The following is a 12871-nucleotide window of genomic DNA, read 5'->3' as shown; positions in this document are numbered from 1 at the left end:
TTTCCTTTTGACTCAATTGTTCTCCATAAAAATTTCTTTCAAATTTAACATTTTTTAATTTTTAACAATAATTAAAGATACAGAAATAATATGACAGTTTCATTACTGAACTAATTGAAAAGGAAAATTGAAATGTTAAAGAATAAACAGACAATATATGTATATATAATATATATATATAATGGAATACTACATAGCTGTAAGGAATGTTGCAATCATGAAATTTGCTGCAAAATGGATGGTACTGGAAAATAGTATATTAAAATTATCAAGAAAGTAAAAAAATAAATCCAGGATGATAATTTAAATAGGGATTTCCTAGAATAGAGTATAGATAGGGAAGGAAAGAAATTCAGTGCAGAAGGAGAAAAACAAATGTTAAACAATGGGTCCCAGAGGCCAAGGAGATTCAGATACAATGCTGGGGTTAAGAAATGACATAACTAAATAGCCAAGTCACAGATTCAACATAATATGGTCATAAGACTCAAACTAACAATCACACTTGAAAATAGGCATCTTAAGATGGCAGACTGGGGTGTAGCAGACTGGTACTGGTGGTGGTGACATGGGATTGTCTCTGGGAATATTGATGGAGGAAGATTGACACTGATGGTGGGATTGGTGCTGAAACATTATATGTCTAAAACTCAACTATGAATAACTTTGTAAATCACAGTGTTTTAAATAAAAATAATTTAAATATGCTTACAGAAGCAACTGATGTTTTTATACAACTTTTTCTTCTTAGAATATCTCACTTTGTTTAATGACTTTTTAAAATTTGGTATGGTTTGGGGCCAGATCAGTGGCACAAGCAGTAAGGCAATCTACCTTGCTCACGCTAGCCTAGGACGCACCATGGTTTGATCCCCTAGCGTCCCATATGGTCCCCCAAGTCAGGAGCAATTTCTGAGCATATAACCAGGAGTAACCCTGGCATCACAGGGTTTGGTCCCAACACACAAAACAATGGTTGGTGAAACCACAAAATATTGAAATTTTGCCATCTACTTCTTCTTCATTGTCAATGACAGAGGCAAATTGCTTAGCCTGTTATTTCTTGTATTTTATGAGCTTCAACAATTATAGATAAAAGGTCAGATTTACATATTATTAAAAGTAAATAAATTTTCAGGTAAATTTTGATATTTGAAAACCAAATTTTAACTAGTTGCCTCAAAATCGAATGTTCTGTTAAAAAAATAATAATGTTACAAATGTAGAAGATATAAAAATATAGGACAACACTGATGGTGGGAATACCCCTGATTCAATGCCACTATATACCGCAAATATTACTGTGAAAGATTTGTAATTCACGTTGGTCACAATAAAAATTAAAAAAAAAACATAGGTAGTAGAAAGGTCTGAAAAATGCAAGGTAGAACCTAAAATGTTAAAAAGTACCAATTGCTACGCCAGACTTACAAAGCAGGCATTTTTCTCTTTTCTTTTTTTTTTTTCTCCCTAAGGAAAACCCAAGTCTCAGCAAAACCCTCACTACCATTGACCCTAAATCTACAAATGTATGTTCTCAGAGACTCTGAACATCTGCAAATCTTTTTTAATTATATATTATATACGCTCAGAACACAAAAACACAATACAAAAATGCCTTCTGTACACTTATATTTATTGCAGCACTATTTACAATAGCCAGAATCTGAAAACAAACCAGATGCCTGACAACAGATGAGTAACTAAAGAAACTGTGGTACAGTTTCCATATGGTACACATGGAATACTATGCATCTGCCAGGAAAAATGAAGTTATTAATTTTTTCGATACACAGATGGACGTGGAAACTATTATGCTGAAGGAAATAAGTCAGAGGAAGATAGACATAGAATAGTTTCACTCATTTGTGGCTTTACAGAAAATAAAAGACAACATTGTAATAATACTCAGACAGTGAAGATGAGGGCTGGAAGAACTGGCTGATGATATGAAGCTTACCACAAAAAGTGGTGAGTGCAGTTAGAGAAATAACTATAATAACAACTAGATTGACAATGGAAGATAGAGTAGTAGAATTCCTTTATTACAGGAAGGGGATTGGGTAGGAGGGAGATGAGGATATTGGTGTTGGGAAGTGGATTCGTGAAGAGGGGTGTTTTATTTATTTGTTTTAACTAAAAGCCAACTACAAACATGTTTGTAATCATGTTGTTTAAATAAAGATATTAGCAAGCATGTTTTTCGAAGAAGCTAGAACATTGTTTTCATATAACTTTTCCCAGTTGCTAAATGTTCAAACAATCTAAAAATTTCTGTAGTCCAAGCAAAATTATTCTGAATGCTATCTATGTTTTGTAAAGTTCAGGTGTTTAGTCAGAGATCTAAATGAAGACATTTATTAAAATATTTGAATGTAGAGTAGTAGATGTCATAGATCTATTAACATGCTATGGGTTGATTTTTGAACAATGTGATTTAAAAAATCTTCTGTCCCTCACCTAAATATATTTCAGCTTAAATTGATGTTAATTTTAAAATGTGCTAGATAATATTTAGATATTAATTAGAAAAATAAACCTTTTTTACTGTCTTAATGTTACATATTTATTTGTTTATCACAAGTCCTTTTTTTTTTTTTTGGTCTTTGGTTTTTGGGCCACACCTGGTATGAGCTCAGAAATCGCACCTGGCTTGGTGGACCATATGGGACTTAGGGAAATGAACCCTGGTTTGTCCTAGGTCAGCCTCATGCAAGGCAAATGCCCTACTGCTGCACCATCGCTCTGGACCCTCTCATAAGTCATTTTTTGTATAAAATAATATTTTTAATAATTACTTTTTGAGCATCATAGTTACAAAATTGTTTCTATTTGAGTACTGTTTATTATTGTAAGAGAGTGACTATATCACGCTTGTTATATTTTTCTCTTTTTACATTCTTTTACAAAAAGCAATAACAAATTTTAATGAATCATTTTATTTACTGAGTAAATGTTGATTTAGAAGAATTTTGGGGGAGTGCAATGTTACAACAGCACAAATCCACCACAATATCAATATCCTTTTGATAGAATTTCTATGCATCAAGTAAATATGAATGATTACTCTAACATATTTTCAGGAATAATTTATTATATCTCCTACCAGCTCTCATATTAAAAATTTTTGTGTCATTTATCCATACTCTTTACTGTTTGTTCAAGGATTGTTTGCAATTTTGTTTTCCACTCATCTAAAGAAAATGAAATTTTATTAATTTCCTTCAAGGAACTAACTGAATTTTTTTCTGTTAAATAATTTTCTATAAATTTGTTTTCTCAACCTGCATTGACAAACTTAATTTCCAAAGTAACTGAGCTATGCAAATTAAAAATCAGTGGACCAGCTTAACAGCTAAAGGATAAAAGAATAATACATATTTTACGAACAAACTCTCTATTAAATTCTTTATATAAAATTTCTACAAATATTGCATATTGTTTGTAGCAAATGTGAATTTTCTAGGAATCTTTATTTTACTAATAATTGAAAGGGTCATAATTATTATTAATTATTCTATGTATTTTACTGTCTATATTCATTCCCAAGTACAGGCAAGTGCATATGCTCAAGTGTCATTGGAATAACCGGTCTTCACTCATTTTTTGCTGGTGTTTGTCACTCACTGGATGGAAACACCTTTAAATTGAAGCATCGTTTTTGATTGGTCCCTTAACCTACTTGTTCTCCATTCCAGAGTGTGATCTTCGGGTCCCAATAAAGCTCATTTGTCTCAGGGAGAAACTCCTTGAGGTTTCAGTTTTCCACGACTGAACAATCTGCTTGTTAGGAGTGGAGCAAATGGCTTGCTGTGGAAGTTCATGAACTTGTTATATCTCCTAATCATGTGTGGATTATTTCCTGAGTTGGCGTTTCCTTCTGGGCCTGTATTTGCCCAGTCCCTTGAGATTGGGCTGTGAGGCTTTTGCTTCCAAGTGTGTATAAGGAAATACAACATTTTTTCCTATTTAATTTAGGGGAAAATTTAAGTAACTTCGGGAACATTTTTTGATAATGTATCAAAATTAAAAATAATTATAACATAATTATTAGAGCTAAGAAATATTTCCCAGGATATTCGTGATTACTCTGTGTTGTTGGGAGGCAATGTTAGTGCTGTTCTTAGAATATATATTTTCTGAATATTCCATTTTTGCCTCATAAGGGACATTTAATATATGAATGATCTTTACTTCAAATTCTAATATTGTTCATTTTCTTTATGATAGCCTCCAGTAAAAAAATTAATCAGAAGTGTAAGAAAATAAATTAGTTGTTAAACTTTTGTCACTTAGTTAGCATTAAAAATAATGAGACACTTCTTGATGTTGTGCATAAACAATAGCAAGTGTGTTTTTATTACTTGGATTATTTTGTATCTTTAATATATTACCTATATATATTCAAGTTTTAGATTGCTTATCTCTATGCAATCAGTTTTTGTCATATATTATGTAATGCATAACTATATATATATCTGAAATACGTTATTTATATTGTAGATGGTCTATATGAATAATATATATGTATAGACATGAATACATAAGTATACATTCTTGTACAAATCACAACTAAAAGACGTTTCTTAGGAAGTAATAATATTTGATTCTGCCTCCTGATTTTTGACACCTTAATTTCCAAACTCCTATTGACATATTTACCAAAAAGGAAATCTAGAGACATTTGTTGAAGCAAGTCTATGCTCTAATGGAGAATGAGTGAGGTTGGAATGTTGTATGCATGCAATCATATCATTAACAGCTTTGTAAATCAGAGTGACTAAAATAAAATCAAACTCTTATAATTAATTCCAAGAAAAGCATAGAATCCAAACTACATGCATAGAAAATTAATTCTTCAGATTAAATAGAACTAAAAAAATAAATAGCAATTAAATAGAAACTAAAAAAAATAACAAATGAAGAATTGAAAAATATTATAATACCATAACATAGTAATGTTATGGAATGTCATTTAAATTCAGAAAAAAAGTTAAGGTATTAGCAAAGAGCTTTAAGAACATGAGTGTTTCACTAGGTAGGGATACTGAAACAATTAAATTACTTCAAAGAGAAATGCTGGATATTGGTGCTGGAGCAATAACACAGCAGGTAGGGAGTTTGCCTTGCTGAGTGTGGCCCAAAAAACAAAAAGAAAACAAAAAAGAAATTCTGGCGATTGAGTGAAATTAAATATAAATTTGAAATTTAATCAAATAAATATTAAATTTTAATTAAAATAATCTTGAGAAAATATAAAAAATTGAAGGTAAAGTCACAGAAAGATGCAAATAAATTAGCAAAACAAGGTATATAAAAATGAAAGATAATGAGAAATAATCATCTCCATTAAAAGGACAAATATCAAGGTATTTAGACTTTCAAAAAGTGACTAGAAAGAAAATAACCAAGAGAAACTATTTAAATAAATTATAGAACTTCTGAGAGTTTGTAAAACATAAGAGAAAATTATTAGTGGAATTCTAAAAAGGTAAGAGAATGCACATATGGGGGTCGGTGAGGTGGCGCTAGAGTTAAGGTGTGTGCCTTGCAAGTGCTAGCCAAGGAAGGACCATAGCGTCCCATATAGTATCCCCAAGCTAAAGGCAATTTCTGAGCGCTTAGCCAGGAGTATCCCTTGAGCATCAAAAGGGTGTGGCCTGAAAAAAAAGAGAGAGAGAGAGAGAGAATGCACACAGATTTTAGAAACAAATTTGACTTAAAGCAATGAATATTATATTATTAAAAACTTTAAAAATAAAAAAGGTATTGTATTTATTTGTATAGGGGTAAAGGAATTGATATAAAATTCAAAATAATTTATCTCATATGTGTAATGTAAATAGTAGTAAGGAAATAAGGGTGACCAATTGTTGGTCAGGAGCAATGGCGCAATGAATAGGATATTTGCCTTGTATGCAACCTACCCATGTTTGATCCCCTGTATCCAATATAGTACCCGGAGCCAGCCAGGAGAAATTTCTGAGAACAACACAGCAGGGAGTAACTCCTGAGTGCCACCTGGTATGGCCCCAAAACAAAACAAAACAAATAAAAAAGGAGAAAGAAAGTAAAATAAAGAAATGAACAATTGAAATAGAATCTAAGAGTCTACAGAACTGAGCTCCAAGGGACTGGGGGCTGAATAGCATGAAAGAGAAATACAGATACTCTGGTGGTTGGTGTGGTTTTAGAATATAACATTGAATTCATGAAACTCTATAATTACTAGTAAAGTAAATCATAGTGCCTCTATCAAAACTAGAGAAAAAATTAAATTACATATATCAAATTTTCAGCACACAACTTTGATCAAATCTTGTAGCTAAAAAATAGCTAACTCTACATGATAAAAGAAGTGACATTTTACACAATTACAAGATAGATTTGACAGTCAATAATGTTTATCTGACAAAATTATATAATTTTATACCAGAAAAGAGTCTAGCCTAGTGGTATTTACTACCAGCAGACATGTCTATAAGAAATATTACAAGATATTGGTCTATATTAAAAATAGATTTCAAACTTTGAACAAAGATAGAAATACTATAGCAGAAACAAACAAGTATTATGAAATAATAATGAAACATAAAAAGGGGGGAAAGGTAGCTAGAATTTTACTATTATTTTTTGAGTCATTTTGTGCCCTACAGATAGTTTCTCTATAACAATTTCCTAGGTGCACTTGAGAAAAATTTTATTTTTTGAACAAAAATTTATTCATATAATTATTTATTCTAATCAAATGCATCATTAAAGTTTTATTTCTTTTGTTTATTTTTTTGGTTTACTCAAAATACTTTTAAAAATTGCCAAGTCCTGGCCAGAGAAGTGGCGCAGAGGTAAGGCATTTGCCTTGCATGCGTCTGACCTATAACCGATGGCGGTTCAATCCCCAGGAGTTCCATATGGTCCCCCAAGCCAGGAGTGATTTCTGAGCACATAGCCAGGAAGGACCCCTGAGCATCACAGGATGCGATCCAAGAACAACAACAACAACAAAAACTGCCAAGGCCTAGGGATAGTATGGATGCAAATGATATGACAAAAACCACTTTTTAGTAGATTTTCCATTATGCAGATGACTTATTTTTAAACCTAAAACTACTGGAATAACTCCTGGCTATATGGAGATAAAAATTCCATTCACGTGCAGATTTGAACATCATGCTTTTAGAAAATTCCTGTACAAATGAAGAAAACAAAAGAAAGATGAAAAATACAGAGGAAAACTAATAAAAACAATAGAGAACGTGTCGTTTATTTGGATACAGGAAAAAATTAAAATTAAAAGTAAATTAAAATATTAAGTACACATGAATAAATTAAAATTTTAAAAATCTAACCTTACATAAAAAAGGAACTAGAAAATATAGAATCAAGATTAAAAGTTGGCAGAGAAAGAGGCAGAGGTCAAGATCCTTGTCTTGCACAGCGCTTATCAAGAGATGATCTTCAGTTCTACAGTCAGGACTAAGCCCTGAATACTAACATGAGTTGAACATCCTCAAAAAATTCCTTCTCAACTATTATTTTAGAAAAAGAAAATCATGCAAATTAGAGCATAAATAAATCAAGATGAAATAACTATTGATAAGACTAATAGCTGATAATTTACATGACAACACTGATAATTGCTTCAAAAAAGATAAACTACCTGAAAGTCAGTTCATGTGATGAAAGCTCTGAATACACTATTATTATGAAATTTGATAAAATAAATGAAAAACAGAAATAAATAAAAAATTATATAATCATGAACTAGAAGATGATATATGATAAATATGTCCATTTGCATAAATCAATCTAAAGACGATTTTCTGTGTAAATATTTTGAAGACCACAGTAAAATTTTTCAAGAGTAATTGTTAGCATGTACTTCAGGTTGATTGGCTCCTTGGATTTTTCTCTCCACATAGAGGGTCTTTGTGTTAAAGCTTATGCTCTCAAGGCTGGAACTGTCTCCTTCTAGTAAGGCTAATCAAGTAAGGCTGATCACTGATCATTCATTCAGCTATAATGTCTATTAGAGTTGAATTTCTTTGACTTTCCTGTAAATATATGAGACATACCTAATTAAAAATAAAATATTATTTTCCCCATAAGAAGGTAACTTAGGTAAACTGTCACACTGACATGAAATATATATATATTTAAAATTAAAATCTGAGGGATCTCTAAATTGATTATTCTGGCCTTGAGAAGATTCCTTTACAAGCTAATATATATAATATATATGTGTATATATATATATATATTTGTGTGTGTGCATGTGTATACACACACACTATATATATAGTCACATTCGGCGGTGCTCAGGGGTAACTTCTGGCTCTGCACTCAAAAGTTATGCTTGTCAGGCTTGAGGGAATTATGGGATACGGGGAATCAAACGTGGCAAACACTAGGGCAGACCTGTACAAGGCAAACACTCTACCTGCTGTACTATTCCTTTGTCCTTTGATTTTTTTTATCTTAATGTATATGGCATTCTGGATGTCATCATGATGCATAATAATTTCAATCAAAAAACATTTTCCAACAATAAGGGATCAAGCAATCACATAGTCTGACTTAACCAAGATTTTAATCTAACCAAACAAAATAAAGCATCTCATCTTCTTTTCCATTTAAAAACTAATCTGACTTTTCAAGAAAAAATGGACTGTTATTCTAGTTTGCTGCCAAATGAATCATATTTCTCAGAGTCCTTGTAAGGCTAAAATCCTAAGGAAATGAAATGGGGAAAAGAATTAAAGAAATTTAAAAAAGGATCAAACTAATATAGTTTCAATTAACTAGTTGAATTATTGTTGTCATATTAAGAATGCAATGCAAATTAAGAGAAAAAATGGGGCTGGAGCTATAGCACTGAGGTAGGGCATTTGCCTTGCACTCTGCCAACCCAGGACTAACCTAGATTCTATTCTTGGTACCCCTATATGGTATATATATATGGTACCCCTAGCCTGCCAGGAACAATCTCTGAGAGTAGAGCCAGAAGTAACCTCTGAGTGCCGCAGGTTGTGCTCCCCCCAATAAAAGTGTCCTCATTTTATCAAATCAATATCTATATAGAAAAAGAAAAGTATAAGAGATTACAATCAGAAGGTAGTTAAATAAAAAGATTATAATCAGAAGGTACTTCAATAAGTTGTCTGATTATCTTAAGCCACAGTAATCAGATCCTGGTCTAGCTAATATTAACACAACATATTTATACATTGTATACAATAATCTTGTCTGATTTCAGGAATACTTTTGTAGCTTCATCATAAAATGATGGTATATGTTTACTTGGAGATAAATATATATATTTATATATAGGCATAAATATTTATATCATATCTAAATGCTTAACTTTATGTAAAATCTTATATTAATTAAATAAATGCATATACATGTATCAATACTGAGAGATAAAGCAACTTACAATTTTTATAAAATTAAGCAGCATATTTATAACATTTAAAATAATCATTTTTATTCCTCAATTATTCTACTTATGCTATTGACTACCAGTAAATTTCTTGTAATTCAGCTATTGAATTGAATGCTTTTAAACTATTTAAAATGAAAAATATTCAACTATGTTATCATTTTAAATTATCAATAATTTCTTAAAATATATTAGACATGATTTTACTTGTTATATGTCATGATTTAAGTGTCTTACTTGAATAGTTGGAGTAATTTGAAATAATATCTATGCCTTCAAGTGTAAAACTATGCTTCTAAGGTGAAATGTGTTGCTCACACAATTTTCCAGAGACCATTTTTTTAAGCTGTTCACTTCTTTATTATAAGTGACTAGCTTGTTATAAATAAAAAAGTTGTTGTCTACAACAAGCTAAAGACAGAAGGGACCACTTATACTAGCAGCCCTGGGGGCGAAGGAGGGGTGTATGGGATGCATTGGTGGAGGGAGGACAACATTGATGGTGGGAATGCCCCTGATTCAATGTCACTATATACACCTAAAATACTACTGTGATTGATTTGTAATCCACTTTGGTCAAAAAAATTATTATAAAATAAATAAATAAAAATAAAAGGTGCATGAAATGACAAAGGACATTATTTGAAGAACAGGGACATATTTGTGGTATTGAAATGTGACTGTGCACGTCAAAGCCATCAATACTATTTAGGTATTTAAAATAGTAATTTTAGGTATTACTAATTTTACTGATTATTAATTTCATGTATTTCATCTTGCAAATTTTAATGTGCATTACTCACATTTCCTTTTTTTTTTTTTTGGTTTTTCAGGCCACACCCGTTTGATGCTCAGGGGTTACTCCTGGCTAAGCACTCATAAATTGCCCCTGGCTTGGGGGGACCATATGGGACGCTGGGGGATCGAACCGTGGTCCTTTCTTGGCTAGCGCTTGCAAGGCAGACACCTTACCTCTAGCACCACCTCGCCAGCCCCATAACTCACATTTCTATTATACATAAAATTCAGTACTGCTCTTAAGTGTTAATAATAACTCTATTACTAACACTACTATAAACATATGACCTAAACTACAAGAATTTAATAAATAAATAAATAACAAAAGATGAAGAAACTTAAAAAAAATATGCACACATTCACACTAACATATACTAGAGACAGTATTTTGTCATAAAAATGAATGTTGGATTTATTTATTGGTGCTAGGGTTATGAATTTCCATTATACATAGGTTTATTTGATAATTCAATATAGATTTATTTAACATTGTGCTTCATCTTTGCCTCTGTGTTATTCATTTTATTTATTTTATTTTTTTGTCCCCCATTTAACAATACAGACCAGGCAAAGGGCCTGGGTTGAGGTGTATATGGGGTGCATTTACTGTACCTCCTCTTTCTATATAATCAGTGTAAAGAACACAGACTGTGGTAAAAATTGGGGCTTTATCTTTTCTTTTCTTTTTGATTTTGTAATATATATCTATATAGATATATATCTATATAGATATATATATATATATAGATATATATTCCTTCACCAGTGCAACATTCCCATGACCAATATCCCAAGTGTCCTTCCTCCCCACCCCACACCGGCCTGTACTCTAGACAGGGTTTCTACTTCCCTCATTCAGTCACATTTTGTTATGATAGTTCTCAGTGTAATTATTTTTGTGACTGCACTAAATGACCCCTGTGGTGAGCTTCATGTCAGGAGCTGGACCCTCCAGTCCTCCGCTATTTTGACTCTGAGAATCATTACACAAATGTTTTTCATTTTTCTCAAAACCCATAGATGAGTGAGATCATTCTGTGTTTATCTCTCTTTCTCTGACTTATTTCACTCAGCATAATAGATTCCATATACATACATGGATAGAAAAATTTTATGACTTCATCTCTTCTGATGGCTGCATAATATTTCATTGTGTATATGTATCATAGTTTCTTTAACCATTCACCTATTGAGGGGCATATAGGCTATTTCCAGAGTCTGTCTATTATAAACAATGTTGCAATGAATATAGGTGTGAGAAAGGAATTTTTGTATTGTATTTTTGTGTTCCTAGGATATATCCCTAGGAGTGGTATAGCTGGATCATATCATTTTAATATTATTTTAGGTATTTCAGCTTGCAAACTTTAATGTGTATAACTCACATTTCTATTATACATAAAAATGCAGTACTGCTAATAAGAGCTTATGTAATCAATGTACATACACTGAAAAAATGAGCACAAGATGGGGCCCGAGCGATAGCACAGCAGTAGAGCGTTTGCCTTGCACTCAGCTGACCCAGGTTGGACCTCGGTTAGATCCCTGGCATCCCATATGATCCCCCAAGCCAGGACCGATTTCTGAGCACATAGCCAGGAGTAGCCCCTGAGCATCGCCAGGTGTGGCCCCCCAAACCAAAAATCAAAAAAAGGGAAAAAAAAAGTACAAGACAGTCTATTTAACCTCTCAGAAAATTTGCCACTTTATTTTTTTTCTTCTTTATATTAAAATATTTCTTCTGTTAAAATTCCCCATCAGTCAAAATAAATGTCTTTAGCAATGTCTTTCTTTATTTTTATTTATGTTTTGGGTTTTGGAGCTACTCCAAGGTATTCATGGTATAGTCCTGGCTATGTGCTCAGGGCTGATTCCGGCAAATTACTTCCAATGTGTCACATGGCCACTGGGTGGCAGCTGAAAGCCCTTTCGCAGGACGCTGAAGACAAGAGGTGGGTCCTGCAGATGAGACTTGCAAGTGAGATGTGATATAGATAGATACCTTAAGTGTAAACTAGAAAAAATAGTAAACATATTTTAAATAATTTTTATTTGGACCAAAGTCGATTACAAATTTTTCACAGTAATACTTTAGATGCATAGTGACATTGAATCAAGGGCATTCCCACCACCAATGTTGTCTTCCCTCTACCAGCATTCTCAGCATGCATTCCATATCGCAACTCCTCCCCACCACCCCAGAGCTGTGTCTCCTCTGTGTCTAGCTTGTTGTAGAGATTGGATATTAATTCTGTTGTAATTGCCTTTGGGTTTGGTGTTTAAGTCTCATCATTTTTTATTTCTACTCAATGTTCATATGACTATTTGGACTTGGTGCCCTCCATTATTTCCCCCCTCAATTTAAGTGGCAGAAAAAGATGATTCAAGTTACGTGGTTTTGTTTGAAGGAAAAAAAATATAAAAAGGGCAAAAGTCAAACAAGCAAAAACGGTAAGAGTCCTTCTAGAGGATATACATATCAATTTAAGAGAAAAAAGGGGAAAATGAATAAAAATATAACAACAATACAAAAAATCAAACAAACACACAAAAAACAAAAAGCACCACAGCAATAAAGACAACAACCAAACAATAACCACAGTCCCAAAATAAAAACAAAACAAAGCAAAT

General features: G+C 32.2%; 1 non-coding gene across 1 annotated transcript; it reads right to left on the bottom strand.

The window, feature by feature from the left end:
* Positions 1-10777: 10777 nt before the first annotated feature.
* Positions 10778-10910, bottom strand: LOC126007961 (small nucleolar RNA SNORA51). The gene has a single exon (XR_007495424.1). It is a non-coding gene; the product is annotated as a small nucleolar RNA SNORA51 (small nucleolar RNA).
* Between the last annotated feature and the right edge of the window lie 1961 nt (positions 10911-12871).

Source organism: Suncus etruscus, chromosome 4 (genome assembly GCF_024139225.1).
Source record: "Suncus etruscus isolate mSunEtr1 chromosome 4, mSunEtr1.pri.cur, whole genome shotgun sequence".
In the NCBI taxonomy this organism is placed as follows: domain Eukaryota; kingdom Metazoa; phylum Chordata; class Mammalia; order Eulipotyphla; family Soricidae; genus Suncus; species Suncus etruscus.
Note: the sequence above shows the minus strand (reverse complement) of the source record. Positions and strands in the feature narration are given on the sequence as shown.